The 26,845-nt window shown below is 37.9% G+C and overlaps 1 long non-coding RNA gene across 1 annotated transcript; it reads left to right on the top strand.

The window, feature by feature from the left end:
• The first annotated feature begins 8,676 nt into the window (after positions 1 to 8,676).
• On the top strand, positions 8,677 to 26,412 carry LOC102009168. Its single transcript, XR_263509.1, has 3 exons — positions 8,677 to 8,872; positions 10,498 to 10,575; positions 26,113 to 26,412. It is a non-coding gene; the product is annotated as an uncharacterized LOC102009168 (long non-coding RNA).
• The last annotated feature ends 433 nt before the right edge of the window (positions 26,413 to 26,845 follow it).

The raw sequence follows: 26,845 nt of genomic DNA, 5'->3' as shown, positions 1-26,845 counted from the left end.
ATAGCAAATAAGAAACAATGACTTTTCCTGGAGAGGAGAGGATGGAGAGGTTTTGGTCCTTCATCCAAGGTGACTGATGCCTATTTAGAATATCTATCTCTGCCGGTCATCCTTAGGAGAAGTATGTGGGTGTAGTCATTTCTCTTTGTCCTGAGGCCTGACCTTCAACTTGAGTTGAAGGCACCTTAAGTCAGAACTGCTCTGGCACCTTGAGTCAGAATTGCTCTGGCAAGTGGCCAGAACTGAGCCACACAAGAAGGGATCTGTACCACATCTGAGTGTCACTGGGATCCACAGAGGCAAAGAGTGAACACTCAGCAGGGGTGCTGAAAAAAACTACTGGTCCACTTGGAGTTAATTAATGAGACTGTAGATCTAGAATCACCATCTTCTACCTTTGGTAGTACTGAGAAAAATCAACCACGTGCCAACTGTTTTTTTTTTTTTTTTTTTTTTCTAAGATGCCCTTCTACTTGTGTTAAGTCCATACACATCATCTAGGTCTCCTTCCTTCCTCTTTAGTGGTTCAGCTGTACCAGGATGCAAGCTTATACCTTAGGTTAACTTTTCTTGGTGGCAGCTGGAAAAGCCTTTGCATATCAATACTAGGCAATTGTGTTGTCACATGGGTGCCCAGTGGACCCTGAATCCACTCCAGTGGGTGAGGATTCTTACAATTCCATCAAAGAGCGTGTTCCCCTCTGGGAGCCAGTGCCCTTGCCTCTTCCTGTGCTTCTGCACCCAGACCTCATACCAAAGCTTCCCTGATGCTTGGAAATTTAGGCAAACTTGGCTTGAACTCCTACAGTAGCAGCATTTGCAAAGCAGGGGCCCCTTTTACACATTTTTAAGAATTCCTCGCTTTTTAACTTCATGCTACCCTCTGCATATTCTACACCTGTTTCTATAATCTGGCTTTTGTCCTAGTAAGGGTTGAACTGTGTCTCTTAAGAAAGGTGTTCTGAACTTCTAACACCCAGCCCTCAGAATGTGACCTTATTTGGAGGAAGTCAAGTTAGAATGAAGTCATTAAGTTGGGCCCTAATCCAATAAAAAGTGAGACACAGAGACAGACACATGGAGGGAAGACAAAGTAAAAAGACACAGGGAAAAGACAACCATCTATAAAGCAAAGAATTCCTGAAGCCACTAGCTACGAAAGATCCTCCCTAGAGTCTTCACAGGGAGACTATCCCCACTGACTCCTTGATATCTCAGGCTTCAGAACTGTAAGACAATGCATTTCTACTGTTCTGAGCCATCCAGTCTGCTACTTTATTATAACACAAGCCTGACCCATTGAGATACAAAAAGACTGGGGCCCAAGAAGGTCACTGTCTTGGCCAAGACCCAGGAGTTCTTTCTCCAGCCAGTTTCCTCAGCATCTTCTCTTTTCAGAAGACTACTGCCTCAGGCACCATTCTGGTTGCTGCTGACAATGACTGTAATGACATGGCCTCAATGTGCTGTAGTTCTGTTCAGTCTTCTGAGAAAACAAAGACTTAATGGTCAACTACCTTTAGCATGCTTTTATATGGTCAACACAGCACGCTTTTATATCTCTTTCTTGAAACTCTGCAGTAAATAATTTGGGCTAATTTAGTTTAGCATGTTTAAAACATATTCTTTGTTTCAGTAAATCTTATCTTTCACCCAATTACACATATTGGAAACTATCTGACATACCAGTCACACACCCACACACACACATATTTCTGGTCATCGCTACATTACTTAGTACCACCCTAATTTAAATCACTATAGTCTTTCTTACACAGCCATCTATTTGGATTTTCCTGTTTTCAGCCTGCCTTTCTTCTAATCCATCCCCCAGATCATAGCAAGGATAATTTAAAAATGTAGAAATCATCTAGCTAGGCAAATTCTTAAGGTCCAGAATCCCCAAACTGATCCAGTTTCTTTCTGTAGCCTAAAAGTCTTCTTTTATTTTAAAGAGAGAAAATAATAAAAACAATGACACAAAATTTCAAAGCAAGATATAGGAGATTAACAATAGTTAATATATTGCATATTGTTATCTTCAGAGTATTTGCTCAGATTACAAGATATAGGCATACAATTGATCAAATAATGTGAGCACAGACATTTCTTTTCAATGAATTAATGGAAATGAGTAGTACAATTATTTTAGCTATCTTGGACATATTTTTTTTTCTTTTCTTTTCCCTTCCTTCTTTTCTCCTTTCCCCCTTCCAAGTTGTTCTTTCCTTTTGAGCAGTTTTTCCCATTTCATAATATCTATTGTACATTTTGGATCTCATTTACTCTTTCAGTTTCTTACACTAGGAGATAATATGATGTTTTTACATGCAAGTCTGATTTATTTCACTTATAAGTATGGCCTCAAGTTGCAACCATTTGCCTATGAAAGCCTTGAGTTTATCTTTCTTTATATTTGAGTAATACTCCATTTTATAAAAGTACCACATCTTTTTAATCCATTTCTTGTTTGATGGGCATTTTGGTTGTTTCCAAGATTTAGCTATGACAAATTGCATTGCTATAAACATGAATGCACATATATCTCTGTGGTATGATGTTTTGAATTTTCCTGGGAAAATACCCAGAAAGGGAATAGCTGAGTCAAATGGAGCCTCTAATCCTAGTTTTTGAGGAATCTGCACACCGATTTCCACAGTGGTTGTACCAGTCTATACTCCCACCAACAGTGAAGAAGGGTTCCTTTTTCCTGACAGCCCTACCAGCAATTGTTATTGGTTGATTTCTTGATGATAGGTATGCTTTATGGGGTGAAATAGTATTTCAGTGTTGTGTTAATTTGCATCTCTCAAATGCAATGATGTCGAACATTTTTTCATATATTCATTTGCCATTTGAATTCATCTGAGAAGTATGTATTCATCTCAGATGCCCATTTTTTCATTGAGTCTTTGAATCTTGGGGGCCTGACTTTTTTCAATTCTTTATATGTTCTAGATATAAATACTTTGTCTGAGGAAAAATGGGCTAAATTTTTTCCCGCTTTGTGTGTTTCTTTTTCTTTTTTTTTTTTTAATAATAAAAAGAGTCTTGCCAAGTTGCCCAGGCTAGGGCTGGGGATATAGCTCAGTGGCACAGTGCCCACCTTGCAAGAATGAGGTCATGAGTTCGATTCCCTGTACCACCAAAAAAAAAAAAAGTTGCCCAGGCTAGCCTTGAACATGAAATCCTCCTGCCTCAACCTTTTGAGTAGCTGGGAGTATAGGAATGCATCACCACAGCTAGCAAAACCTCAGTTATACTACTTTCTAGTCACAAAGAAATCTTTTCTGTTCTTCAAATGTTCTAGGCCACCTGTCCTTCTGGTATAGGGAATATGATATAAGGATGACATAGGACCTCAAAATAATCCAAATAATATTACTCCTGACCTGCTAGATGACTGATATACTGAGTTCATGTTCTCTACAATTAAAGAACAAATTTTAGGAATAACATGTTAAGTGTAGGAAGTCTTTATGGAGAGAAAGAAAGCTTCTGTAAGAGGGATAGAAGGAGATCCTGTGTAGGTTTCCTGGGGAACACACTTCTCAAGTAAGTTTTATAGAATAAAACCATAAGATGAGGTGAGCATAAGGTGGGACAAAACAATAGTTAACTAATAAGATTACAAGTAAAATTGTTCAGGTAATGTTAATTAAATGGAGATCAAATGGGGAAGCAAGTCATATAGCAAACATACATGGAATGAACAAGGACTTTCTGGGCAAGAATGGGCTAGGGAGGTTTTGGTCATCCACCCAAGGTGATTGATGCCTATTTAGAATATCAATCACTGCTGTTCATCCCTAGGGTAAGTATGGGGGTATAGTCATGTCTCTTTGTCCTGAGGCCTGATCTTCAATGAATGCACCTCCAACCACAGTTGCAATATGTTCTCATCTTCTGCACTGACTCTCTCAAGGCCCCAGCCCTAACTGCCTATAAGATTTCTAAGTAACTACCTATAACATCCTCCCCTCTGAAGAGGTATCTCAAACTGTGGTTAAGGGAGAATGGGAGTCGTTTCTATCTAGTTGCTTTGAGCTGAAAAGGGCTGGTGTAGGGGTGACTGCAGTCAGAGGCCTTCTCAGAGAGCTAATCTGAGGGACCTTGGGTAGAAGTCATGTTGCAGTTTAGTAGTTATGATCTCCCTTCACAAGGTCTATCTAGTGGATCCTGGTAAAATCAGTCTGGCACACTTGTCTTTGGAATTTGGCAGGTTCTAGGCAAAATGAACAACTTTTCCAAGAAATTAAAGCATGTATAACCAAAGCATGAGCACCAGACTGGGAAGGCAGATTTGGAAAACAGCCACATCAGAAACTGTTCTTAAAGAGACTGAAATAGCAATTGTAACCCACTGGCTCTTAGAACCCCTCTACTGATGGAAGTTATCTATAAGTATAACATTTTTGTCATAAGTCCTAGTTTTAGCTGTAAGAAGATGGAAAGCTTGGTGATTTCAAAGGATAACTAGCTAAAGAATTTAAAGACTCTTGGTCAGTTTTTATAGTTTCCATCGTAGCTTTTTACCCTCACTGAACCATAACAGTGCTCAGCTACAAGTACAGCTGGAAACTGCCAGAAAGGGTCAGTAATTGGAGCCCCTTTTCATAATTAGCTTTTAATACTGTGGTATTGTTTTTATACAGCTTTTGGTTATACTTTTCTTCTGGGTGTTTAAAACCAAGTTAAAATGAGGCCTGTGTTAACAAACATTAACATCTTGCTGTCTATCAAGGCCAGTTAAGTCTCCATGAACATTACTTTTGGGAGCATGTACAGAGACTCTCAACTCGTCTGTCAGTGTCAGCTGTCAGGATGGGTAACAATCTTGCTTGGCTATTTTGTTTTCTGTGAAAGCATGGGAGAATCTTCCCTCTTTGGTGATGCTCCTTTGGCACACTGTATATTTGTTGATTCTTGTCCTCTGTGGTCCAGTAAGCTCCCTTATCAGGAGGTTGGGTGACTCACTAAAATTGTAGGATTCTGTAGAAAAGGTTCCCTCATACCCTGGGCCATTGTTGACCTTGGAGGACTAGGGCTGAAATATCAACTGTCCTTTTAGCCCAGTTACCTTTCTAGTTCTGCTCTCTAAACTTCAGTTGTTGAATAACTAGAAGAAAAGATCAGTTCATCAGTACTGCAGTGGAAGCAATGAACTTAACTATTATAATCTCATTTGAATATCAAGCACTTTGAAGTATAAAGTATAGCCAGGATTGTTATTTCTTACCAGTTGTGGTTGTTTTGGTAGTTGAGTCCCTGTAGAATGTTAACAGATGACAATTACAAAAATTTTACAGAAAAACTTGACATCAAGAGCCATACACAATCTGTAAGAATAACAATCATGATATTATCTTTGAAACACATTTAAATGTCTATTTTAATGTAGAATGGCCTTTTTAATCAGTAATGTCTACTACACAAAGAAGCTCTCACTGAATTTGTTAACCTTTAATGGAATGTCATTGAAGAAGTATATAACATTGTCTGGACTGTTCAGTGCCTGAGCATCTCTAAATGTAGTGACACATAATAACATACACATAGAACAAGCTTTTTTAAAAAGAAAACTATCATTTGACTGGTGATTTCATGCTGGTTTGACATATACCTATTATCACAAGTAGCTGGAGCATAAGAAAAAGGCAGATATCTGAATCTAAAGAAAGGTTATTCCCCATAAACAATCTGAGTTTTACATTTCAGCAGACTTGTACACTGAAAAGCATGAATACTTTTAGTACATCATGAGATTAGCAATGATGAATGTTATAGCTATATGGAAACCATTGTCTCTTAACATAATTTTGTACCAAGAGCACCTTTTAACAAGAAAACCTAATTGTTTTATTCATAGAAAGCTTAACTTTTTGATGATAGCCATTGTAAACATATTACAAAAATATGTCCAGCAGCATTAATTGGGGTATGTGTCCCATAAAATTATGAAAATTGTTGAGGTTCCATTAGTAAACAGAGACTGGAATAAAATATTTCCAGGCAGTTGCTCCTTTATTCACTAAAGAAAGTCCTGTGCAATAGTTTCCTTAAGCATAAGGGATCGCTACTTAATTAACCTAACAAATTTTAGATGACCTATGAGAACAAGATCATGACAATTAATACTTTATCCTTGACCAATGAAAGACTTCCAAGTTACTGTACACAGACAACAATATGCCTTGCATTTGTAAAACCAGTTTTGGCATTATTTTGATCACCTGGAACCTGTGTGGAAGCGTGTCCTTAACTCTAATGACATTTATCTATAAGCTAACTTAAGTTATAGGTGAATATTTTAAGAAGCCAAAATGAATAGAAAATTATTGATCTCAAACAAAACAGCTATAAGTATTGTAACCAATCACAAATTGAACAGACAGGCACACATAAGAAAATTGTGCATTCAGATGTATTTGGCCAAATTTAATTATAATACCTCTTTTCCAGTTTTTAAGTTTGTAATTATAAAAAGACTTCTCCAAACATTTTTAGGTCAATTAATAGAGATCTCTTGTATTATGAATCAGAAGTGTAAAAGCTTTTACACTTGTGAAAGCAAAGACAGTTTTCAAAACAGGCTCTGTGCTAACAGTTTATCTGATTGGAATATCCAGCTATATAGTTTTCTCATTGTTGTTTTGATAGCCATAGTTGTTGGATAGTCACAGATAATAGCCAAAACTGCTGTTTTGATAGCCACATGTAATCGTTCCTCTATAGGGGCTCACTGTTAAAGGTAATTTTAACTATGTCTAGTTAAAAATGGGCCAGGTTTAGCTGTAGAAAGAGACCAGGTGGCACTCTTTGGGCTAAGAATGTATTCCAAACAGTAGAGGATGACAGCCCACCAAGGCTTTAATATGCTGTGCTATAGATGTCTACCTATGACAGATTTTCCCATTTTGTCTGTGACCCTTAGACCATACTTAGCCATAGGCCTTCCCGTGTAGAGCCTCAATTAGCATATCTCTGAGAATAATGGCTGGTCTGGCAAGATGTTCTGGTGAGAAATCATGATGAGAAAAGCCATCTTCAGGAGACTGGAGCTGTGCTTATTATTTAATAACTGTTCTCATTTAAAACTGTTATTAACCTCATAAGGTTCCTTAGGAATGTTTTGTTCTATCAATGAACTTAACTATGTTGTAAAAATCATTCAGTCTGCCCTGTGCTATAAAAATCAGTCACCATCATTCTTGAGAGGGGAGAGAAGAGGAGCTAGTCCCTAGTTCTACCTGAGGACTGAAAAGCAGATTAACTTAGACTAAAACTTTTACATTTGTTCTCTGAGAGTTTCAGGATTAAATACAGACCAGCTTTGTGAAAAATATGATCTAGAGATACTTGAAGATCGGCTTCAATCTGGAAGGGTTCCAGGGAGGGAAAACTCACCATTCTGGAAACTTGATTCTAAAATCCAGCAGCCACAGAGGAAAGAACTGTCTTGGACCAAACACTTTTGCAAACTGTGCTATTTCTCAGGAGCAGGGCAATGGAGAAGGAACAGAAGAGTGACTTCAAGTATGGCACAAGAACTAAATCCTAACCATGTCAGGTATAGAAATACAATTAAGATCAAGATCTTTCACAGGGTAGATCTCTAAACCTTACTGAAACACCCCTCCAGAAACAAAAGTTATAATTAGTTCCAACTACACTGCCAACCAGAAAATTAAACCAATAATCAAAGAACCTGAGTGGCGCTGCTTTTTAAAAGACAATGAGAGAAAAGTGCAAGTACTATACTCCAATGTTACTGTTTAGAGCTTACTTTCTAATAAATGGCTCTAAATCAAAAAGTTCTAAAATCCCCTTCAAAAGAGATATATCACATCCAGAGACAGATAGAAACAGAAGAAATTTCAACCCTCAGACAAAGAGGTCTTCAGGACATTTTGGGTTCCCCATTTAGTCACGTAGGTAACTGCCCTCCATAGCAACAGTGACTAGGATCTTTTTAAACCCACTCTGAATCTGTGTATCCCCAGGTATCTGTAATACACATAAGCAGTTCACAGATTAAAGTCTATACCCATTGTTTCTCATTAGAAGTCAATGTTCAATTTAAGCATAACATTACATCTTTCCAGTCTACTTCCTAAGTCTGAATAAGTCCTCTAAAGATCTCAGTGTACCTATCAGGATCATCTGAAAACTATCCTAGATCTTGCTTGATCTGCTTTAGGTCACTCAGAGAAAAGGACATATGAACTCAAGTGGTTCCAAACTCCCTATTTACTTCCTCTAAGATATGTTGTCCTTGAGTAGCTTGAAGAAAATCAGCTAAGGATAGGTACAGCACCATGAAGGCTTTAATTATGACTGGCCTAGAAGCTCCAACGTCAGGATTCAAAAGGCAAGTAGGGGAAGCCTCAGACAGTCATAGTGGGCAAGGCTTTGACCAAAGCCAAAGTTGCCTTGGAAACCTCATCTTTGGGGTCAGATATAGTGGATGCCTTAAGAACCAAAGGGGTCTGGTTGTCCTGTTGCTTAGATTTACATTTGAATACAAGTGAGGATTATTTCTTAAAGCAAAGAAAACCTGAACATGAGGCATTTCTGACCATTTTCCTCTTTCTTTGTAGTATGATTCTAGTTGTGAAATAGCATCATAATCAGTACTTCCCTCTGCATTCCATTTTGGCTCCTGGGAGTAGGCAGGCCATGTGTGGCTGCATAAAAATACTAAACAGATATTTTTTTCAATATGTGAGTGTTAAATATTTTCCAGTACTTGAAAATACATTCCAAAAGAATAAGAGATTTTGATATCAAGTATCCCATCTGAAGAAAGAGAAAGAAATTGATGCCCTCTTAAATTTCTACTTGATTTCTACATCCTCAAGGCATCCCCAAGGTAACTACTCCAGGTGACTACCTTCTGGAAAAAGACCAGAAGATAGGCCTTATAGAGCTAACCATCTTTTACCAGCTCACAACCCTATCTTCCCCAGACACTCATACTCCTAACTGTAGCAGATGTTTCTAAAAGTACAAGCTACAATTGATCCCAGCTATAACAGTTTAACAAAGGGCACATTGCGAGCATACCAATTATCAAGAACTCTAAACCACTGCTTTCCAGTTCTTTGGAAGACAGTGAGGGCAAACATCAAAGAGTGATTTGAAAGTAGTTGGACTGCTTCTCAGCCTACAAGGGAGATCACCTCTAGAAATAGATAGAATCAGGTAAAAGTGTGGCTCAGAGAAATCTTGCCCTTTGCCCTAGGGTGGACAAGCCTCTAAGACATTCCTATTATCTACCTACTAGCCTGTTTTTATCAGCAAGACATGGCTAAACTTCTTTAAATCCATTCTAAAATTTCTATGTCTCTGAAGCACCTATCACCTAGTAATCACAATTCACATGTTAGTAAAGGCACATTAATCAGTTTTCTACGCACCCATGAAAGAAGAGCAAGGCTGACTAAAATCTCTTTCTTACTCTTAGCATATGCAAGGCACAAATGGATATCACTTCCCTGATAGATGTTTTCCTCCATGAAAGGCAAGCAGTCGTCGCAAGCTGCCTCAGCCTGATTTCTTGGGAGGGGCAGTCTAACAAGATAGTTCTAAAGTTAAACCTCAGTGAGTTGGAGACAAACTTAGGGATAGTTTCTAACTTACTAGTACAATGAAAAGTATGATAGATAAATGGAGATTTTTCTGCTGGTTACCTAGTCAGGCTGTTAGGACCCAGTTTCCACTGAGGAAACTTTGGGTATCTGCCCGAGAGTAGCCCCGGCCATGACCCTTCTGTTCTCCTCTCAGCTTCCACTAGCTCCAAGCAACCAGAAATTTGACTCCATCAAGTGCTTGTTTGAGTTCTATAAGGGATAAGTAAAAGCCTACCCTGTCTAAATTTCCACTGAAAAATCACTATATAGCATTTTACAAGTTTACAGAAAAGTTTCAAAGTCCATAACTTAATCAAAAAAGGTACTTTCCTCCCCTACACACATGAATGATAAGAAGATACTTAGGAGAGAGAGAGAGAGAGAGAGAGAGCCAGGAAGTTGGAGATCCTCCCTTAAACTAAATGTGTTTTGGTCCCTTAAATATTGTGTTTAGGAAACAGCTCCTTCTAATCTCACTCAGAAACTGGCTCTTTCCATGGGGTCTCCCTCTCCCAAGGGAGACTGTTGCTGAGATCTAAACACTTATGCAAGGACACCCTTTCATGTGTATTCTCCCAGACAGGCAAAATCTGATGTCTTATCTGCCTCAGAGATGGGATACTTGTTCCTCATTTCAGATGACTTCACTGTCTTCAGGGTTAGCAAGCACTCATTTTCTATGGGCTCAACTATAAGGTTCTTAGTTGTTAGACAGGAGGGAAAGGTTTCTCTCCAACATTGCATGCCTCCAGTAAAGAAAAGTATAGAGTGGCTGGGAAAGATCATAAATGAAACTAGAAAAAGAGATCTTCTCATGCTCATGGTGAATTACTGAGACAATTTACCTGTGTGTTATCATTCTCAGCTGGAAAGACAATGAGGAACCTCAACAGCTAAGATTGCTTCCTCACCAGCGAAGACCAGACCAAAAAAGGAAACTGAGGTACAACAGGCTCAACATTTCCCATAGAGTACAGAGACATGATCAGGACCAGTTCGTCTTAATCAAACTTATCCCCCAAGCTTTAAGAACAGCCACTGGCCTATTATTGTCTTCTAACTGGGAGAAGGGGTCCCATGAAATTAATAGACTTGTAGAAAATATGAGCTAGATTTCATAAAAAGACCCATTTTATGGCATTTTATATCAAAGTCCACTAGGGGATGCTCTCACATTACTCTTCCTAGCACTGTTGTCTAACAAGCCAAACAAGGAACACCAGTAAATTCAACAACTAATCCAAATGAAACATATAAATTTACCACCATTAACAAAAGACAATGCAAGGAAGACACAAGGCCTAAGCAACTGACAAAGACAAAGCATAAAATTCAAGACATAGGCAACTGACAAAGACATACTATTATTTATTTACATTTTTTTGTTGAGCTGGGGATACCCAGGACCTTGTGCATGTAAGGCAAGAGCTCTACCACTGAGCCACATCCCCAGCTCAAAGAATAAAAAATTTAAAGCATACATAATTGACAAACAAGGATGACAATTTTTGATTATCTAAGTGATTCACAATCCAGAATCCATGAAACAAGAGCAAGTTCTTACTTCTGTCCAGTTATCTCAGTGAAACCTCCAAATGATATAGAGAGTATGATATAAGGATAAAATAGGATCTACAAATAATCCAAATAATATAACGGAAATATAATTCTCACCCCACTAGATGTCTGATATACAAGTTTGTGTTCTCTAAAATCAAAGAATGAATTCTAGGAACAACAGGGGTTAACAGTACAAGTATTTATTGAAAGAAAGAAAGCTTCTGTCTAAGAGGGACAGAAATGGGTCCAACATGGGTGGCCCAGGGAATCTGCTTCTCAAGGGAGTTTTATAGAATAAAACCACAAGGTGAGGTGGGTATAAGGTGGGACAAAACTATAGTTAATGAATAAGATTACAAGTAAAATTGCTTAGGGAATATTGATTAAAGGAGGATCAAATGGGAAAGTAAGTCATGTAGCAGACATACAGGGACTGAATAAGGACTTTCTGGTCAAGAAAATAAAATATAAGTATTAACTGTTCCTTTCAATAAACTGATACACATCAGAAATACCCTTATCCCAGATATTCTTCTGTACAGATATACATTTTTTCTTTCTTTTTTTCATTTTAAAGAAACAAAGACATTTTGTGGGGTTTCTTTGGTGTTTTGTTTTGTTTTGTTTTGTTTTGTTTTGTTTTGTTTTGTTTTTCCCCAGTACTGCGAATCGAACTCACAACCTTGCACTTGCCAGGCAGGCGCTGTGCTGCTGAGCTAAATCCCCAGCCCCTGTTTTGTTTCATTTTAAACAAAACGAAGACATAAATAAACAAACCAACATAAAAACAAAAATGATACCGAATTTCAAAACAAGGTGACAGGAAATTAACAATGGTTGTTAAATTACATATTGTTATCTTCAGAGTGGTTACTCAGACAACTGGATACAAGCATAGAAGATTGATCAAACAATTACACATTAACTGTTCCTTTCAATAAACCAATAGAAATTAGTAGTACAATTATCTTAGCTATCTTGTGTATGTATACATACATATTTTTTCCTTTTCTTTTTTCTTTTTTTTCTCTTTTCCCTCATTCCAGTTATTCTTTTCTGTTTGAACAGCTTCTTTCCCTTTCACAGTATCTATTGTACCTTTCAGATGTTATTTATTCTTTCAGGTTCTTACACTAGGAAACAATACAGTTTTTACACATGTGAGCCTGATTTATTTCACTTATGAATATGGTCTCTAGTTGCATCCATTAATCTGTGAAAGCCTTGAGTTTATCTTTCCTTACAGCTGAGTAATACTCTATGGTATAAAAGTACCACACCTTTTTAATCCATTCCTTGTTTGATGGGCATTTTGGTTGTTTTAAGATTTAGCTTTGACAAATTTTGCTGCTATAAACATGGGTGCACATATGTCGCTGTGGTATGATGTTTTTAGTTCTTCTGGAAAAATACCCAGGAGGGGAATACCTGCATTGAATAGGACTTCTAATCCTAGTATACTAGGAATCTCCATACTGATTTTCACAGTGGCTGCACCAGTTTACACTTCCACCAACATGGGAGAATGGTTTCTTTTTCCCCACAACTCCTCCAGCATTTTTTATTGGTTAATTTCTTGATGATAGCTGTTCTTTCTTGGGTGAGATGGATCTCAGAGTTGTTTTAATTTGCATTTCTCAAATGACTAATTTTGCATGCTTATATGTGTTAATTGGAATAACTAATTTGAGAAAACAATATGTAATATAACAACCATTGTTGAATTCCTATCATCTTGTTTAACAAAATTCTGTATCATTTCTAATGTATTTTTTTATTACTTATTATTGTTTTCAATGTTTGATCAATCTTGCATTCTTACATCTGCTAACTGCGCAACTTCATTGAAGATAACAATATATACTACAACAACCATTGTTAACTCCTATCATCCTCTTTTGAAATCCTGTATCATTTTTATTGTTTTTATTTTGTTTTGTTTTTGTCTTGAGTGTTGTTATTTTGTTATAGTTTTTTTCTCTTTAAAATTAAAAATACAAAAAATAAAATTAACCATCATAGCGTATGTTAAGGCAAGACAGGTAAGCAAAGATACAAAGCTTTACATAAATTTTATTTATCACTTTCAGCAGAATTTAATTATTTCTGCCTATTATGATATCTACAGTGAATATTCTACTATTTTTATAGGCTGTCTTTACTTGTAAAGGAGTGCTAAATATATAGCATTTCTTGGTAACATAATCGGGGGGAATGGTCATACACTTTCCTCAACATGCCTAAATGAAAGCTTCCTAGCTTTCAAAATAAGATTCTGGAGTTTTAAAATAAAATTTTACTTTATAAAAGAAAAAAAAAGAAAAGAAAATGAAAAAAGAAAGGCCAAGAAAAGACTTTCCTGGAAGAATGGGCTAGGGAGGTTTTGGTCGTCCATCCAAGGCCTATTTAGAATATCATCACTGCTGTTGTCCCTAGGGTAGGTATGTGGGTGTAGCCATTTCTCTTTGTCCTGAGGCCTGACCTTCAATGAATGCACCTCCAGCAACAGCTGTAATATGTTCTTACTTTCTGCACCGACTCTTGTGTGGGCCCAGCCCTGTCTGACTGCTTATAATATTTATAAATAACTTAGCTGTCTATAATACTCACTTCCTTTGAATTGTTGAATAAAACTCACAGAAAGTACCTGTTCTAAGCCTAATAGACCATTCTGAAATGTAGTCAATTATGCTGAATTTCTATGTCACCAAGCTGCAACTAAAGTTCTTCATCTGATCTGAGAAATCAGGGATAATAGTCAGATCCTCAAATACACCAGTTTTAGCTGACATAAGAAGGGAGTTCCATGTAAGGAGCTTCAGTCCTTACAAAAAATGTAACTGAGAGATGACCAATCCACTTTTTGTTCTCTATTTGTGTTTTTCTCAGCCCTTTTCTGTGTACCTAATCAAAGTCCTCTGGTTGACTCATCAGAACGCTCTATTCTATGGAATGTGTTGCTTCCCAGTTCTAGATTTCCAAATAAAAGCTAATTTTGTCTTTTGACAGCATACTCCACTCACTGTGTTTTACACTCTCTTCTTTTACTCTTCATCTAGCTGAGTCCAATTTACTCTCAGGTCCCCAGTAAAAATTCTCTCTCCTATACTGTTAATCATAGACCAGGTTGTATCACCTGGTTACAGGGTCCTACACACCCCCTGGACTTTTCCTGTCATAGCATTCATTGCTGGAACCCTTTTGTTAAATAAAATCTGTAGGAAGCCATCGGTTAGGACTGAACTCAAGCCCAATAATAATAGCTCCATCCTCCGCTAGAGTAGGAATTATATCTCTTATTTGTTGCTGAAATTCAAACAAAAGATCTAGCATATCCTAGCTCTTGAGAAACATTTGAAAAAATTGAAATGAAATGAATTTTTTAATTAATTTGACCATAGTAGTATGCACGAGTGTATTTTTTTTTTTTTTTGGTACCAGGAATTGAACGCAGGTCCTTGCACTTGCTAGGCAAGTGCTGTGCCACGGAGCTATATCCCTGGCCCCACATGTGTGTATTTTAAAAAAAATTTCATTAGTACATATTTGTTATACATAATGATCACATTCATCCTAGGGGATTTATACCTGAGTATAATATGTCTTATTTCTTTTTTTTTTTTTTTTACCATTCCCTTTCCCTCCCTTCAATCCTTCTTCTCCTCCCCATTTATATTTTCCCCTAATATTTTAAAAATTCCTTTCCCTTCCTTTCCTCTCCCTTGTTCCCTTTCCCATTTGAACACATTCTTCCTGTTTCCCAATATCTATGCTCTGTTTTGCACCTTATTTACCCTTTGAGTTTCTCACACAAGCGAAACAATGCAATATTTAAACTTGTGTGTCTGATTTATTTCAGTTAACATGATGGTCTTGAAATGCATCCATTCACCTTAAAATGCCTCAAGTTTATTCTTTTTGTGGCAGAGTAGTGCTCCACTGTATATAAATAGCACATTTTCTTTATCCATTCATCTTTTTATGAGGATTTTGGTTGTTTCCAAGATTTAGCTTTTACAAATTATGTTGCTGTAAACGTAGGTGTGCATATATCTCTGTGGTATGATGCTTTTAACTCTTTTGGGAAGAATCTTAGAAAGGCATAACTGCATCAAATGGAACCTCTAGCTTTAGCTTTTAGAGGAATTTTCATATTTATTTCCATATTGGTTGTAGCAATTTACACTTCTCAACAGTGGGAAGTGTTCCATTTTCCCCCACAGCCTCTCCAGCATTTGTTATGTGTCATTTTTTTCTGGAATGAGATGAAATCTCAGTGTCATTTTAATTTGAATTTCTCAAATGACCAATAATGTTGAACTTTTAAATATATTTATTTGCTATTTGTATTTCATCTGAGAAGCATCTCTTCATTTCAGGTGCTCATTTTTTAATTGAGTGTTTACATTTGAGTGGTCTGATTTTAAAAATTTTTTATATGTTCTAGATGTTAGTCCTTTGTCCTTTGTAAAAAAATTTTCCTATTTTGTGCACCATCTTTTCACTCTGTTGGTGGTTTCGTTCAATGTGCAAAAGCTTTTTAATTTGATGTGATTGTAGTTGTTGAGTCTTTGTAGTATTTCCTATGTGATCAGAGTTTTATTCATAAAATCTTTGCCTATACCCATGCCTTTGAAAGTTTTACTTACTCTATCTTCTAGCAGATTTTATTTATTTATTTGTTTATTTGTTTATTTATTTATTTATTTATTTATTTAGAGACAGCATTTCACCATGTAATTCAGGCTGGCTTTGAACTCACTATGTAGTTGAGACTGGCCTTGAACTTTTGGCAACATTTCTAACTCAGCCTCCTAAGTGCTGGAAGAACGGGTATGCACCACTGAACCTGGCTTTCTGTTCCTGTATTTAGATCTTTAATCCATTTTGATTTTAGTTTAGTGCATAATGAGTGATATGGTTCAGTGTTCAGAACATGGAAAGCCAGTTCTTCCACCACAATTTATTGAAGAGGCCATCTTTCTTCAAGTGAAGCTGTTTGGCCCCATTGTCAAAGATAAGGTAGCTGAGTATGCTTGGAGGTGTTTCTGCATCTTTTATTCTGTTCCACTGATCTTTGGACTTGCTTCTTTGCCAGTACCATGCTGTTTTTATCACCATAGCCTTGTTGTATAACTTCAAATTGGGAATTGTGATAGCCCCTGCCCAGAAGTGCTTTTGCTGTTCTAGGTCTCTTCTGGTTCCATATGAATTTTAGGATTGCTCTGTGAAGTATGCTATTGGTATTTTAATTGGGATTGCATTAAATTTGTATAAGACTTTTGGAAGTATGGTCATTGGATCTACCTATTCCAGAGCAGGAAATGTCTCCCCATTCTCAGATATCTTCTTTGATCTCCTTTTTTCAGAATACTGTAGTTTTTAACATAAAGGTCTTTCAGTTCCTTCATTAAATTGATTCCTAAATATTTCATTTTTCTTGATACCATTGTGAAAGGTATTATTTCCCTGATTTCTCTTCCACTGAGTTTGTTATTTGTGGACAGGAATGCTATTATTTTTGAGGGTTGACCTTTTATTGGTATGTTTTAGATATCCATAATGATAACATTCATCTTAGGGACTCTGTACTTGTACATGATATATCTTGCTTCTCTCTTTCCCCACACCCCTCCCTCCCTTCAGCCCTCCTCCCCCTCCTTATTTTCTAAAGCTTTGTTTCTATTTTTCCGTTCTATTCTCTTTTTTCTCTATTCATGTTTCCTACCTTCCCCATCCTCCTTCTCTTGTTTTTCCTTCTCATTTGAACATTTTCTTCTCATTTCTCAATATCTAGCATACATTTTGATCATTATTTACACTTTTGGTTTCTCAGATTGAGAAAAATGCAGTATTTAAATATGTGTGTCCGATTTATTTCACTTAAGAGTATGGTCTCAAGGTGCATCAGTTTAGTTAGAAATGTCTCAAGCTTATCCTTTATGACAGAGAAACACTCCATTGAATTTGTATCCTGCTATGCTACTGAATTTGGTTATTCATTCTAGGATCTTTTGGTGGAGTTTTTGCAGTCTTTTATATACAGCATCATGCCATATGTAAATAATAATTATTTAACTTCTTCCTTCCCTATTCATATTTTTTTTTTGTCTAATTGCTCTGGCTAATGTTTTCAGAGATATATTGTACAGGAGTGGTAATGGTGGGCATCCTTGTCTTGTTCCTAATGTTATTTTATTTATTTATTTATTTATTTATTTATTTATTTATTTTTGTCTTTTTGAGACAGGGTATCACTATGCAGTTTAGGCTGGTCTTGAGCTCACTGTGTAGCCCAGGCTGGTCTTGAACTCACAACAATCCTCCTGGTTCAGTCTCCCAAGCGCTGGGATTACAGGAGTGCACCACCATGCCCAGCATTGTTCTTAACTTTAGAGTGAGAGCTTTCAGTTTTTGACAATTTAGTATGATGTTGACTGTCATAGATGGCTCTTATCATATTTAGGTAAAAAAACTTTTATTACAATTTTCTTTGTGGTTTGTATCATGAATGGGTGTTAAACTTTGTTAAATGCTTTTTCTGTATCTATTGAGATGATCATGTAGTTTTTGTCCTTGGTTCTGTTGATGTGGTGTATTACATTTACTGATTTGCGTATTTCGAGTCATCCCTGCATCCCTGTGATGAATCCTACTTGGTTGAGGTGTATAACCTTTTTGATGATTTACTTACACTCTCTTTGCCAGTATCTTGTTCAGGATTTTTACATCTATGTTCACTAAAGAGATTGGCCTGTAGTTGTCTTTTTGGTTGGATCCTTCTCTGGGCTTGGTATTAGGTTAATACTTGTTTCCAGGAATGAGTTTAGGAGTATTGCTTCTCTTTCAATTTCATTAAAGAGTTAGAAGAGTAATGGCATTAAATCTTTAAAGTTGTTGGAGAATGTGTTAGAAAATCCATCAGGACCTGGGCTTTTCTTTGTTTTTAGTTTTTCATTACTTCTTCAATTTTATTGACTGATATTAGATTCTTTAGAATTTTTATATCTTCTTGATTCACCTTTGATAATTCATATGTGTCTAGGAATATGTCTGTGTCATCTGAGTTTTCCATCTTATTACACTATAGCTTCTCAAAATAGGTACCAATCTTCCTGATTTCTTCAGGATATGTTCTGATTTTGTCCTTTTCATTTATAATTGTGTGGATTTGAGTTCTTTCCTTCTTTCTTCCTTCCTTCCTTTCTTTTGTCCTTTCTTTGTTTCTTACTTTCTTTCTTTCCTTTGGTAAAGTTGGCTAAGGGTTTGTCTATTTTGTTTAATCTTTCAAAGAACAAACTCCTTGATTAATTGATTCTTTGTATTGCTTTCTTATTCTCAGTTGCATTAATTTCTTCTCTGGTCTTTTTCATTTTTTTATGTAGTTTTTGTGGTTTCTTTTGTTATTTATTTCCAATTTCATTGCACTATGATTTGATGATTCCCATGGGATAATGTCAATTCCTTTGCATTTGCTTAAGCATGTTCTATGAGCTAGTATGTGACCTATTTTGGAGAAAGTCCCATGTATTGCTGAGAAGAAAGTGTATTCTGTTGTTGGGTGGAACATTCCACAGATACCTACTAAGTCCATTTGTTCAAAGGTATAGTTCAGCTCTGATATTTCTTTGTTGATTTTTTGTCTGGTTGATCTGCCTATTTGTGTCAGTGGGGTATTGAGTTCCTCACTACAATTGTATTAGTGCTTATCTGAATTTTCATATCCATTTGTGCTTATTTTATAAAGGGTGGTGCACTACTATTTGGTGCACATGTACTTATGATTGTTATCTTTTCCTTTTGGGTTGTTCCTTTAACAAGTATGTAGTGAACTTCTTTGTCTCCTCTGATCATTGTTGGTTGGAAATCTACTTTGTCTGCAAACAGAATAGCATCTACTTCTTTTTTCTGCGTTCCTATTTCATGGAGTATTGTTTTTCAACCTTTCATTTGCAGTCTATGAATTTGTTTGTTTGTTTTGTTTTTTTGAGAAAGGTTCTTGCTGTATAGTTCAGGCTGCCCTTGAACTAACTATATGGTCCAGGCTGGCCTTTAACTTGTGGCAATCCTCCTTCCTCAGCCTCTGGAGTTCTGGGATTACAGGCATGTGCCACCATACCTGGTTTGAATTTCTTTTTGAGTTAAATGTATTTCTTGTATGCAGCATATTGTTGGATCTTAATCCATCTTTCTAATCTGTTTCTTTTGATTGGTTAATTGAAACCATCCCCATTGACATGCCAGATTGAGATTTTCAAGTCCACAGAAATTCAGGTTGAATGTGGTCTCTGGTCATGGTAGCGGGAACTGAGTCAGTTAACGTATAATACTCTGCATATCTCTTGCAAGCCGGATTATGACTCCCTGACAATGGACTCCTCTTGTGGAATTTAATACCGGAAGCCCTGAGATGAAGCCAACCCACAGCTGATCTAATTTATAGGTTCAGTTGGCCCCTACCTAAAATGGTACCCAATCAGGCACTCAATCCAAACGATACAGCAGATGCTTGGACTAGAGTCCTCACCAGCTGATGTAGTGGACAGCATCTACTGCTCTATTCCACTGGTATGTTTCTCCCTTAAGGCCTCTGAAGTCACCTGATTTCACTGTGTCTCTATAGATTTGATCTTCCTTTCTCTTGACACAAGCCAGGAGTTGGGAAGAAACTGCAGATGGCCCTTTCTTTCTTCTGCATTGTGGTCTGACTCTTCAATTTCTCTATAGGCTCTAATTTTTCCTTCAGGGCCTTCTTAGGTCCCAGAGATCTGCCTCTGTCTTTCTTTTCTTCTCCAAGTTATTATTGTTCAGTGTCTGGATTCCAAATCTTGCAAAGGTTGATTTATTAGTGCTTACCACTCCACCATCTTCCTGGAAGCCTTGCACATGTATATTTATGTTAGCCTAACCCATAATAGAAAATATTATTCTACCTGTTATGACAGTTCTCTTTATGTGGGATTCAAGGATTTCCAGAATCTTTCTGGCCTTCTTAATCAATGGTTCTAGTCTCCCTTTTCTGCATTGGAGCTTTGAGGATATTATTTTCAAACCAGAAATGTTAGATTCTGGCCTCTTTTCTGACCAAAATATAACTACCCATCAAAATCCAGCTTAGATCCAACCCCCTTTAGGGAGCCTGCCCTGCCTATACAGCAAGCACTAGTTTTTCCCTCCACTGAATACTTTGCAAACCACTAAACGTCTGTACAAATAATAGTTCATTTGTCTATAGTCTTCTTGTACTTGAGTTAGTATAAAACTTCGTCAACCATTAGTCGCTGATTTCTCTCTAGGTTTTCTTTTTTCTCTCCCTGCTTCATTTAAGCACATAATCAGACCCGAGCTCTGGCCACAGAAAAGAATGCAGACCAAAACAAAAAAAGAAAAACAAAAACAAAAACAAAAACAAAAACAAAACAAAAAAAACAAGCCCCACATTTGTGTCCTAGAAGTCTGAATTTCTAGATATAAAAAAATTGGACAAAAAAGGCAGACTCATAAAAAATTCTCCTAGACTAGGTGGAGAGAGAAATAGGAAGGAGAATTACTGAACCAAGAGACATCAGTAAATACCAGAGTTTCTCAACTTTTTCTGGGTGGACTCCTGAGCAAGGGTCCAGACCTCTGTCTAAGAGATACAAGGAGCAAAAGCAGCAGGCATCTTTATGATGCTTACAAACAGAGATCCAGGGAGACAGATCCGAGACAATTAGTCTGCAAGGTGTATCTGAGCAGATAAAGACACAAACATCACAAACATTCTTAACCTTAGCTTGGTAAGAATAATTTCTAAGTCTTCCAGACACAGTATGAGAGTGTCTGAGAGATTTGCTGAACCTAAAGGGGTCATGCAGACTCTTCCATAATGGAGGACATTTTGGTAGCACTTTTCACATGGACTTTGGAGCAGTGGGTGCCTCACAAATCATTCAAGGAACAAATAGGTCTTTTCCCAACATCTTGGTACTATTTATACTCTCTAGAATTTAGACAGCCTCAAGGTTTAGCCTACTAGTCTAAGATTCTTGGTGGAAGGGATTTTATTTTCCCTTGGTATTTTCTCACATGGTGTCCAGGGTAATATCTTTCACAAAACAAAACAAAGCAAAACAAAATAAAACAGTTAATGAATAATTTAATAAATCATGCTTCCCGGAAGGAAATTCCAGGTCTAAAAGTGGATCTCCAAGAGAAATATATTCCTCTAAGCCAAGCCAGTGATGCCCTGAAGTCTGTGTTACTATACACTGACCCTGAGAATTCAGGAGAAAAATTTTTATAAAGAAAGCCTAGAAATCATAAATAGATAATAACAATTTTACATGCCACTAACAAATGGCATGTTGTGTAAAAAAAAATGAAGAAACCTCTTAAAGTCTGAACTAATAGGCTAATAAAAACCTTAACTAGAAAGTCATGGCAGTTTTAGAAATCATATATATACACAAGTTTTAAATGTGCTAACTTTTCACTGACCTCTCAGTTGCTCACAATTGTAAAATAACAACTGGTTTTTATTTTATGCTTTGCTTATGGCTAGCTTCAATGTTTGCTCATGCAATTAATCTTCTGGAGATTATCATTTACCATGGAACTCAAAGATGTAAAGATTTTTTAAAAATTATTTAACGTAATATATATAAATAAATATATTAAGTTTTTTTGTGGGTACTGGGAATCAAACTCAGGACCTCATGCTTGCCAGGCAGGTGCTACACCACTGAGCGATATACCTGGCCAAGGGTGTTTTTTTTCAAATGAGGAAATCTCTGATTCTAAATTTTCACAAAAATATTTTTAAAAAAAACCTCCAGTGAACTGTGTGACTAAACCACTTAATCATTATTTGCGAAAAATTACTTTTACAATGACCATATGAGAGTTTGGGTTTAGGAAAACACACTTTTAAGCTAAGAGGAGGGTTTGGAAGTCTTAGGTGAAATGGTCCCTATTGCGGCAAACACGGTCAGGATGTCCCACAGGCATTTATGCAGATTCTCAGTCTACACTTCAGTTTCTCACTCCTATAGATTGGCATCTCATTTGTTCTTGTGCTTCTTGAGTTTGGCTTTATAATTGATAGGTCTCATGATATCCAGGTCTTTGGAGGCTTTGTCTGAGCAGGGCAAGGGAAGGGGTGACCCATAGTTTGAGGAAGGCTTCTTCACAGAGACCATGTCAATAAAGCCAATGAAACAACAGAGGTCACTTACTCAAACAGACAAGAGCCATTCTGGGGTGAGTATTCTATCAGTATCCCTGGACTCCCCATTATTAACTCTGCACTTACTAAAACGTATTTGTGATTACCCCAATGCTGGTTATATTATCCACTTTACCATTCAGCTTTGTACATGTTTACTGGCTTCTGACAGCTCCTTAAACCCATCTCAGTGCCAGGAATACCTGTTGCCAGATCCACTGTCTGACCACAATCCAGCTTTTCAGATATTGGGCAAGATCTGATACCCAACTGAGGTTCTAGTCACTGACTGATCATAACCCCACACTTCGTTTCAAACAAGTCTAATCATGCAAGAGGGTAACAGAGCACAGTTTTCAAGTCTATGGATGACAGAAAGGTAGAAATGATGGCTAATATGATGGGAAACTTCAAAAGCCTTTTAGGAGCTTGGAAGGTTGGTTCAAGAATAACAAAGTGAAATTTAACAAGCCCTGAGTTTGTATTCCAAACACCATTTCACAAACATAATAATAGAAAAAAATGGCTTGGCTCTTTTATATAAAAACACGTGTGCATTTTATTGATGATAAGTTTAGTGTGATGTGACTTAGTTGCTCTAAAGGTTAATTTTCTTGTGGGCAGCATTACTAGGATTGTGTCCAAATCACACAAGGCAATAATCCTAACACACAGATTTTGAACTGGTCAGGCACTCTCTGACTACTCATGTGTTAACTCCATCCAACAAAAGGACCATTACTAGACACAGACAACTTGAAGGAAACGTGCTGGGATAGAGAGGTCTGGGCTTTCCAGGACATAAGGAATTTCCAGACAGTTGTTTAGCCAGAACAATGACTCTGTATCAGTTAAAAAGTCTTCTGTTTCAACAGGTAAATCATTTGGCTTAGGCAAAGGTGGGGGGTATGAACCCTAATGACACAGACAAGGCTGCCAGTGAGACAATATGCCTGAGCTAGTTGTTTATCTCCGGCATCTACTCCGATTCTTTGGTTCCCATAGAGTATGGGCTTTAAATATTTTGAGTATCACCCCTGGAAACAGGAGTGTCTCACTGAATCCAAGGTTAGGAATACAGCTGTGTGAACTGAATAAGGGCTTGAGCCGGGAAGTGGAATGTCGTTGGGAAAACTGGCAATATTGGCTCTCTTCTTTCCCCTCTTCCTCATTCTTCTTCGTGTGAGACAGCCTTCTCCACACCTTAACCCACTTTCTAGAAACTGCTTTTTCCTCAACTAGTTCCAAGTTGCCAATAGGAAGGATTCTGCTTGGCATAGCATGGGTTGAGTGACTATCATCTCTCCATCACGTTGGCCAACTGGCTGCAGTATCCTAGACAAACATGGCTGTTGAAACCGTCCTCTATGAATTAAAAGGAGATAAGGAGATTGTTGTGTGGCAGGCACATACCCCATAACTTTTTACAGCAGTTACTTCATCTTCTTGGGTATAAAACACCCCTTGAACAACCTGGAGAAACTTAGGCTTCACAAAAACACATGCGCAAAATTTCATTTGTGCTTTCAAGTGATTCCTAGAACCTTGGAGTGTGTCCCTTGATCCTAGAATTAAAAAAAAAAAAAAATGACCTAGAGAATGAAATACTCATGAGAGAAAAGAGCTGAAGAACTGTTGGAGAAGGGGAGTAAAATATGTAATGCTTGCATGGTTAAAAAATTACAGAATGCTAATAACGATGAAAACCATGGTTCTCTCTAGATGCAGTATAGTAAATGACTCCTACTTTGGTCGTATGTGTTTATTTTTTCTACTAGAACACGATCACTTTTATAATCAATATAGCATTTTTAAAGGAGATGAAAATTTCGGTTTCTCCAGACAGTATTTAAAACAACAGTTGAAGTCGACAAGAACACAGATTTTGACTCAGTGAACGCTTAACAATAATGGTATCATCCCTTCACCTAATCATTCCTCACAACAGAAGCCAGTTGTGCTAACACATAAGTCAAAGTATATTTCTCTGCTCCAGGTCCTGCACAGGCTCCAGAACTCACTCAGAACAACAGCCAGACTCCTTGTATTGGCCTATAAGGTTCTGCATGATCTGGTCCCTATTAGGCCTCCAGTTTCATCTTCTACAACTCTCCCTCAGCTCGCTCTGAGTCCTATGTGTTCCTGAAATTCCTTCACCTCCATAAGCGTATCTAAACAACACTTTCCCATTGAGCCTTGCGCTGTTTTAAGCTGCAGCTCCCCTCTTCCGTCTGAAGGAATCAGATCAGGGCCATGCAAACAAGGTGGCATTCAAAAACACCCCTTAGTTCTGGCGCTTCTGCAGTTTCAGTTTCCCCCACTCACAAGCTGCCTGCCCGAGGGTCAGTACCTGCACAAGCTGCACAAGCTGCTCCCTTAAAGGCCAGCCATTCTCTCTCCTCTAGCTTTCCTCATAGACAGTACACAAACTGCAGGCTGCCCACTTGAAGGACAACCATTCAGCCCCGATCCAGCTCCCCTTCTCAGCATCTGCCCCTTTCTTAACCCTATAAAACCCCTGAGTCTGTAAGAGAGCGGCAGCATGGTCCTCCCACCAGCGATCCCTCTCACATTTGTTTTCCATAAACCAGGCTTGACTCTTGAGCTCATGTCTATGTTCCGCATGTTTCCTTACATCTTCCTCTCACCAACTGGGACAGAGTCTGGGGACAGTGACCAGGCAGCACTCCCCACCCGAGGAGGACAGCCACGCTCAGGCACGGCTAAACTTCTGGGTTCTAGCACCGTCACCACAGCCATTCCTCACACTCTGTACTCTTTTTCTTTTTCCCACAGGACTTCTCACTTTCCGAGACATTAATGCAAATTGCTTTCTTATGTTCCTGTTATGTTTCTCCTCACTGGATTGTAGGCTTCAGGAAATGGAGAACTCGTCTTTTCTGTTTTTTTTGTTTTGTTTTGTTTTGTTTTTGTTTTTTTAGCTTTTGTCTGATTAGCTTAATACCAAGCACTCAGAATGCTGCCTAGCTAGCAGTGAAACACTCAAGGGCCATTTGTTGGGAGCACAGAAGGGCGGGTGCGAAGGAAAAGTAAAGGAAACAAAAGAGAGGGGGCGAGAAGACTTGAAGCGGTCACGCAAAGGAGATAATTCCACAGCAAAGGAATTCCCAAAATAAGACAGAAGTCTGGCTTGGACAATTTTAAACTTCTATTGCCAATCTAACGTTCTCCAATGATAGAACTCTTCCCACCTGCTCCCATAGCCCAGGTTCTTCAATTTGTTTTTATTTTTCTTTTGAACAGGGTCTCCTGATATTGCCAAGGCTGGCCTTCACCTCCTGCGCTCAAGCCGTTTTCCTGCCTTGAGCTCTCAGGGAGCAGGGATTATAAGCATGTGCCCTTTCATCTGGCTTTCCTTTGATTTATTACTTATCAGGTTTGAGAAAGCACTGCTTGCAATGAAAAGAAAATACCCAGGTTACACTAAATCAGAAGAAAAGTTTACAGTTAACGCATGAAATCCCATAGACTGTAATGGTAAGAACTTTAACGTGGTCCCTTGAGAGACTACAACCGGAATGGCCTCAGTCCCTCGAGGATTTATCTCTTTCTCTCAGCAGCCGCCTACTGCTCCTTACCGGAGAGGGACGAGATATCCCAGATCTCAGCAGCTAACTAAAGTCCGTTCAATCCCAAATTCTACAAGAACAAATCTAATTGGCTTAGCAAAGTTTCTCAATTGTTTTCCCATAGCTCAAGTGGTACTGTCAGCTGCCACCAAAGACAACAGCATCAGAGAATGAAACCATGACCGAAGATTCCTCCCTGGTGGGCTTGGGAAGGCAGGCGGTTCTCAGGGAAGTCGCGTATAGACTGAGCCAGCACACAGACTAGCACGCCAAGGCACCGCCCCACTGGAATCTAACTGCATTAACATTCTGAACAATCTAATTGCTTTTCCCAAGCAATTTCCTGTCTGGAAGAGGTTGCCGATTTCTTTGAAGCTAAAATAGGCACATCCCTCACTTATAAAAATAATAAACAGCTTTCTGAGAAAGTTCTGAGGAAATTTTTCTACCACCTAGAAAAGCACAGTGAAAGGATTCATCTCCCAGAATAGGAGTGGCAGAGACTTTAACCTGGAACAGCGCTAGCAACATATTGCAAAATTCTGCACCATGATGACAGATGTACACTGAATTGTTTCTTATTATAAATAAGCTTTAAAAATTGAAGCACAGCGTAAACACAGAAATGTGTATAAATAATACATGTTCAGCTGGATGAATTCTCCAAAGTAAAATGTCCATGTAACCAGCCCTCGGATCCAGACACCACCATTATCACCCCAAAGGAAGAAGTCTCACTTTCCTCCACTTCCACATGATCAAGGTAATCAGTCTCCTGGCTTCCACAAATCAGCTATGCCTAAATTCTCATTTAAATTGTTTGTCCTTTTTGTTGGGCTGACTCTTTTTTTAAAAAA

The sequence above is a fragment of the Chinchilla lanigera genome, unplaced genomic scaffold (assembly GCF_000276665.1).
Source record: "Chinchilla lanigera isolate Chin_1 unplaced genomic scaffold, ChiLan1.0 scaffold00070, whole genome shotgun sequence".
In the NCBI taxonomy this organism is placed as follows: Eukaryota; Metazoa; Chordata; class Mammalia; order Rodentia; family Chinchillidae; genus Chinchilla; species Chinchilla lanigera.
This window is presented reverse-complemented; position numbering and strand designations above follow the sequence as displayed.